This window comes from Moschus berezovskii, chromosome 2 (assembly GCF_049115385.1).
Source record: "Moschus berezovskii isolate FMDL1 chromosome 2, NW_MosBer_1.0, whole genome shotgun sequence".
In the NCBI taxonomy this organism is placed as follows: domain Eukaryota; kingdom Metazoa; phylum Chordata; class Mammalia; order Artiodactyla; family Moschidae; genus Moschus; species Moschus berezovskii.
The window spans coordinates 14,200,712-14,208,446 of record NC_142461.1 but is presented as its reverse complement, the minus strand read 5'-3'; positions in this window follow the sequence as shown (position 1 = coordinate 14,208,446).

Here is a 7,735-nt window from a genome sequence, read left to right as displayed (position 1 = left end):
TGTCCCCTCCCCCAGCAGTGATGAGTGTGCCTGCTTTTCCACGGTGTCACCTAAACAATGATATCAAACTTGGGGATTTCTTCCAATCTGATGGGTGAAAATGGAATCTCAGTGTATTTTTAATCTCTGGTAGTCTTTGCATGAATAAGGTTGAGGATTTCTTCAAAAGTTTAAAAGTCATTTACGTTTCTTATTTGCTAACGGCTTCGGTTTGCATCATAAAAAGGTCTTTCAAACTCCAAAGTTAATCAGAAACCCTGTTTTTATGGTTTCATAACGTATCCACTGGTTCATGGAACTGGAAGCTTTTCTTGTCATTTTCTCAGTGGTGAGCACCAAGCTGGATCCTGAAAGGCTTGGGGTCTGGGGTAGAGACTTGAGGCTGCCAACTCTCTAGGTGCCGGGCTCCGATCCCCTTCAGCTCTGCCAGAAGTCTCAGCCAGCAGACCTTCCTCCCTCCAGCGCTCCCGTGTCTTGGGCTGGCACAGGGGGCCCAGAGTTGAGGCGGCCCCTGCCCTGTCTGAGAAGTGACATGAGCACGTGGCCAGACCAGGATTCAAGATACAGAACCAGGGCTTTGAGCACAGTGGAGGGACAGAGGGATGCTGGCGGGAGTGTTTAGAAGGCTCCTGGGAAGTGTTGGCACCTGAGCTGAGTATTAAAAATGAGGAGGAATGGCAGCATTGGGGGAAGGAGAACAGCAGGAGCCAAAACAGGGAGGTGGAAAAATCAGCCTGAAATCTAGCCTGGAGAGAAGGATTTAGTGAACCACGAGGGTAGAGGCAGGGGATGACTTATCTCTGTGCACCAGCCAGAATTTGTCAAATGAAACGAAGCAGAAGGGACACAGGGCTTTGGATCCCAGGCGAAATCATTTTCCCTTTTGACAGGGAGAAGGAAAGACCTCTGAGAAGAAACCCTTGGCCATGATGTCATCTCAGAACCTGAGCGCTCTCTGCACACAACTGCCCCCTTGTGGCTGATCTGGGAACTCTCCGTGACTAGCCTCAGGTGACTGAGGTTGGAGAGATGGCTGAGTGGGTCTCAGAGGATTGAAAAACTATGGGCTTCTGTTCTGAGTCCAGTAGACTCTCAGAGACCATCTGGTCTGACTTCTGCATTACATACAGAGAAACCAAGTATCCAAGAGAGTACTGCTAGGTAGCGGGTGGAGAGATGACCAGACTTGGTATAAGTCTGCAGGCTGGCTCCACTTCTAACTGGTTGTAAGGTCCCAGGAAAGTGGCCCTACCCCACTGACCCACAGTTTCCGTCTCTGTCAAATGGAGTCTGGGGCCTGGCAGAATTCCCTTTTATGGTCATGTCAGGCTAAGTCACTCAGATCAACTCTCCCTTTGGAAGAAATGAAAAATGCTGGTAAATTAGTGTAACCCGAGGGTTACAGAGTTACCAGAAAAAACACTGAAGGGAAAACAAAAACTTTGACAGAGAAACCAAACAGGAAAGTCTTTTTTCCTGATTCTGGCCAGTCTGGACTGTTGTTTTGCTGACTCTCTTGGGCCAGGGGCACAAATAAATTTAGAGTACATAGTGAAAGATCACATAGAAAACCTTCCCCACAACAAGCTGTATATCCCCAAAGCCACGCTCCTAGAAGGAAGCCAGCCCTAGTGTGGACTTGCAGCCCCAGTTTATATGTGTTGGATGATCTGTCACCTCAAATCTTAAACATAGATTGAGGTATCCCCAGATGTGATTCCAGCTCCCCGAAAAAGCAAGTGATCTTCTTTGGAGGGAGGGTTGATTAAATCTAGACTTGAAGAAGTGTGTAGATTATAACCTCTAGGATAAATAGTAAAACAATAAAAACAGTACAATTTCCAAGTCAGTTTAGGGAGGTGGAAGTCCCCTCTGGGTGCAGGTCTACTAACCAAATACCCATGCATATTAACATCAGACAGAGTGTGGGCTTTAAGGCAAGAAGTACTATTGGATACAACTCAATATCAAAAAACAAACAAACAACCCAATCAAAAAAAAAAAAAAAAGGGCAGAAGATAGACATTTCTCCAAAGAAGACATACAGGTGGGTAACAGGAACATGAAAAGATGCCCAACGTCGCTAATTATTAGAGAAATGCAAATCAAAACTACAATGACGTATCACTTCACACCAGTCAGAATGGCTTTCATCAAAAAGCCTACAAATAATGGGCTTCCCTGGTGGCTCAACTGTGAAGAGTATGCCTTCCAATGCAGGAGACACAGGTTCAATCCCCGGTCCAGAAGGATCCCACATGTCACAGAGCAACTAAGCCCGTGTTCCACAACTACTGAGCCTGTGCTCGGAGAGTCTGGGAGCGACAGCTACAGAAGCCCACGAGACCTAGATCCCATGCTCCACAACAAGAGAAGCCATCACAATGAACTGCCCATGTACCACAGCTAGAGAAAAGCCCGTGCAGCAACGGAGACCTAGCACAGCCAAAAATGAATAAATAAGTAAACAAAATTATTTTTTAAATCTATAAATAATAAATGCTGGAGAGGGTGTGGAGAGAAAGGAGCTCTCCTACACTATTGGTGGGAATGTAAATTGGTACAGCCGTTATGGAAAACAGTATGTAAGTCCCTTAAAAAACTAAAACTAGGGTTGCGTGAAAGTTGCTCAGTCACGTTCAACTCTTTGAGACTCCATGGACTATAGAGTCCATGGAATTCTCCAGGCCAAAATACTGGGATGGGTAGCTTTTCCCTTCTCCAAGAGATCTTCCCAACCTAGAGATCGAACTCAGGTCTGTCCGCGTTGCGGGCAGAGTCTTTACCACCTGAGCCACAAGGGAAGCTCAAGAATACTGGCGTGTGTAGCCTATCCCTTCGCCAGTGAATCTTCCTGACCCAGGAATCGAACTGGGGTCTCGCACATTGCAGGAGGATCCTTTACCAGCTGAGCCACAAGGGAAGCCTAAAAGTTGCCATTCTGCTGCTGCTGCTGCTAAGTCGCTTCAGTCGTGTCCAACTCTGTGCGACCCCATAGACGGCAGCCCACCAGGCTCCGCCGTCCCTGGGATTCTCCAGGCAAGAACACTGGAGTGGGTTGCCATTTCCTTCTCCAAAGCATGAAAGTGAAAAGTGAAAGGGAAGTCGCTCAGTCGTGTCCGACTCTTAGCTATATGATCCTCCAATTCCACTCCTGGGCATAGATACAGAGAAAACTATAATTTGAAAAGATACATGCATCCTAATGTTCATTGCAGCACTACTTAAAATAGCCAAGACATGGAGGCAAGCAAAATGCCCTTTGACAGATGAATGGATAAAGAAGATGTGGTGCATATATGCAAGGGACTATTACTCAGCCATAAAAAAGAGTGAAATAATGCCATTTGCAGCAACACAGATGGACTTGGAGATTATCATATTAAGTGAAGTACACCAGACAGAGAAAGACAAATATCATATGATATCACTTATTCATGGAATCTAAAAAATACAAATGAACTTATTTATAAAACAGAAATAGACCTACTGACATAGAGATGCAATCCCCTGGAGTAGGAAATGGCAACCTACTCCAGTATTCTTGCCTGGAAAATTCCATAGACAGAGGAGCTACAGTCCCTGGGATTGCAAAGAGTCAGACACAGCTGAGCAACCGAGCATGCATGCACTATTGTATATAAAACAGATAACTAATAAGGGCCCACTGTATAGCACAGGGAATTATACTCAATATTTTTAATAACCTATAAAGCATAAGAATCTGAAAAAAGAATATATCTGAATCACTGTGCTATACACCTGAAACTGATACAACACTGTAAATCAACTGTACTTCAATAAAAAAAAAGACATACTATTAGGAATAGAGGGGACCACTGTACAAATAATAAATAATAAATTGAACAGGCATTTCACAAAAGAGGAAAACCAAATGACTGATAATATGAAAAAGTGCTCATCTTTACACATAATTTAAAAATGCAAATTAAGACCACAATAAGATGCTACTACACACTTATCATAATGGGATAATATCATATAGGGATAAGTTACAATTTGAACATTATCATCTATTGGAGATTACTGGCTATACAGAGGCAGGAAAATATGACTGGTAGTCAAGAGAAAAAATAGAAAATATTGTCAGAACCACAATGATCCATATACCAGACTTAATAAACAAAAACTTAAAAATAACTTTGATAACATACTAGATAACATGAAGAAAAAAAGATTGAAAAAGTGGATATAAAATAAAGATTCTCAATAGATAAGTAGAATGTATTTTTAAAAACTAAATATTCTAAAACAGATATACAACACATGAAATTAAGAATTTATTTGATATATTTAACAACAACAAAAAAGAATACAGCAGAAGGATAAAAGACAAGATTAGAAAACTTGAAAACAATTCAATAGAAAACATCCAAGCTGAAACAGGAAAACAAAACAAAACAAAACAAAAACCAGGAACACAGCATAACAAATTCTAACATTTGTGTAATTAGAATCCCAGAACAGAAGAAAAGAGATTTGGGACAGAAGCAATATTTGAAGATTACTTCAAATGACTTATTATTTTTCCAAAACTGTTGAAAGACATCAACCCACAAATTCAAGAAGCTTAGTAAAACCCTTTCTTTCACTAAAGAAAGCCACACTTACACGTGTTCAACAGCTGAAAACTGAGACAAAGAAAAATCGTAAAAGCAGCTAAATAAAAGACATTATCTTTAAAGCACAACAATAAGACTGATGCCTACATTTCAATAGAAACTATAAATCCAGAATAAAATGGAATGACATTTTAACAGGTCAGAAATGGAATAATAATAATAAAACCAACACTGCTAATCTAGAATTCAATACCAAGGAGGGATAATTTTTTAAGAATTAACAGGAACCAAAGACATTTGTACAAAGAAAAGTTGAGAAAATGCGTTGCTGACCAAATTGTACCACAAGAAATATTAAAAGAAAAAATTCAGGCTGAAGTAAAATGATTCCAGATGAAAGAGCAAATCTTCAGAAAGTAATGCAGAGCATTGGCAAGGACAAATGTGTGGGTAAACATTTAAAAATTGACGAAACAATGATAGAAATGTCTTGTAGGGCTTATGGTGTATACAGAAGTAAAATATACAACATAGCACCAAAGATGGACGGGAGTTAAAGGAGCTGAGCTGTTGTAAGTTTCTTGCATTGCTAAAACAGTGGTAAATATATTAATTTAATACTCCAATGAGTCTGCAGTATTGTGATATGGGCTCTCTCTCCCCACCTCCTCCCATTCATACAATGAAACTTTAATCTCCAACGTGATGGTATTTGGAGATGTGGCCTTCAGGAAGTAGTTAGGTTATGAGGATAGAGTCCTCACGGGATTAGTGCTCTTATGAGAAGAGGGGTGAGAGAGCTTGCTTCCTCTCTCTGCCATGTTAAGACAAAGCAGGAAGGCTGCCGTGTGCCAACCAGGAAAAGGACTCTCACCAGACCCTAAGCATCTGGGTCCTGACCTTGGACTTGCCAGCCACCCGAACTGTGAGAAATACATTTCTATTGTTTAAGTCCACCCGTTTATGGTATTTTGTTACAGTAGCTTGAACTAAGACATATAATAATATGTCAGAGATGAATATTTAAATCTCTAAAGTAACCACTGCAAGGATTTTTGTAAAACTGTGTAGCTAGAACCTAATAAAGGAAAAACATGAAATAATAAAAGCTAGATGATTAGCCAAAAGAAGAAAATAGTGGGAGAATACATAAACAAGGAACAGATGAGATGGAAAAATGAACGGCAAATGGCAGACCTAAATCCAACTCTATCAGTAATTACATTACATATACAGGGTTGAAACAAACTGACTAAAAGACATATAACATTAGAGCGGATTTTTTTAAAGCCCAATTGTGTTTCATTTGTAAGAGACACTTTGAAAATATAAAAACACAGAAACAAGAGGGTCAAAAAAGATATACCATTCAAATACTACTTTTTAAAAAAGTAGTGTCACTATGTGAATACCAGATAAAATAAGCTTGAGACCAAAGATATTACTAGAGATAAAGACAGATGTTTTATAACAATAAGAGTCCAATTAGAGGTTTCCCTGGTGGTTCAGTGGTAAAGAATTCACCTGCCAGTAAACCACAGCTATTCAGCCTGTGCTCTGGAGCTGCAACTGCCGAAGCCCACACTTCCTAGCCTGTGCTCCACATCGAAAGCCACTGCAATGAGAAGCCCGTGCACTGCAACTAAGGAGTAGCCCCCACTAGCTGCAGCTAGAGAAAAGCCTGCATGGGCAGCAACAAAGACCCAGCACAGCCGTTAGTAAATAGATAAACAAATAAAATTATTTTTTAAAGTCCAATTCAATAGGAAGATATAACAATTCTAAATTTGTATGCACCAAATAGCACAGGTTAAAAATATATAAAGCAGAGACTTCCCTGGTGGTCCAGTGGCTAAGACTCTGAGCTCCCAATGCAGGGTGCCTGGGTTCTATCCCTGGTCAGGGAACTAGATCCCCCAGGCTGCAACTAAAAGATTCTGCATGCCACAGCAAAGATCAGAGATCTCAAGTGCTGTAACTAAGACCTGGTACAGCCAAATTAATTAGAAAAATACACAAAACAAAAACTGTTGAGATTGAAAGAGAACTAGACAAACATATAACCACAGCTGGAGCTTTCAAAATACTTTTTTCAGATGCTCAATCAAAAAAAAAAAAAATCAGCAATGGTACAGATGATTCAAAGTAGTTTACCAGTTTGATTCAGTTGAGACATAGAATATAGATGCAGAATGCATTTCACAAAAGAAGATATATCAATGGCCAAAGAGCACGTGAAAATGTGTTCAACATCCTTGATTGTTCAGTTCAGTTCAGTTCAGTTCAGTCGCTCAGTCGTGTCCGACTCTCCGCAACCCCATGAATCACAGCACGCCAGGCCTCCCTGTCCATCACCAACTCCCGGAGTTCACTCAAACTCATGTCCACAGAGTCGGTGATGCCATCCAGCCATCTCATTCTCCGTCGTCCCCTTCTCCTCCCACCCCCAACCTTTCCCAGCATCAGAGTCTTTTCCAGTGAGTCAACTCGCCGCATGAGGTGGCCAAAGTATTGCAGTTTCAGCTTCAGCATCAGTCCCTCCAATGAACATCCAGGATTGATCTCCTTTAGAATGGACTGGTTGGATCTCCTTGCAGTATAAGGGACTCTCAAGAGTCTTCTCCAACACCACAGTTCAAAAGCATGTTAGGAAACTCCAAATTGAAACCACAATGAAACAACATTTTATACCACTTGAAGGGCTAAAATAAGATCAACATACTAAATCCTGCTGAGGATTCAGAGCAACTAGAACTTTCATACATTGCTGATGAGAGTGTAAATAAGTTCACCACCCCAGAAGACTGCTTAATAGCTTCTTAGAAAATCCTAGCTATTAATAGTTACCCAAGATATTGGGGTTGACTTCAGATCTAGGGTGGGAAATGTACAAGATGAGAGAAACATAGTCATGAGCCCCTGATGATGAACACACATCACCTGTAAAAGCAGGCTTGTCAGAAATAGAAATACAAATCTGATTAGTCTCTGGATCCAATGACCAATTAACAGGAAATTCCAAGAAAAGAGGAATGTGCTACCTCCACCATGGAGATGTAATTAGCAATGATTGTGGGAAACTCTATAAGACAAATAATCTGGTTTCATTAGCAAATGAATCACAAGAAGAAGAAAAAAGATGGAAAGAGAGC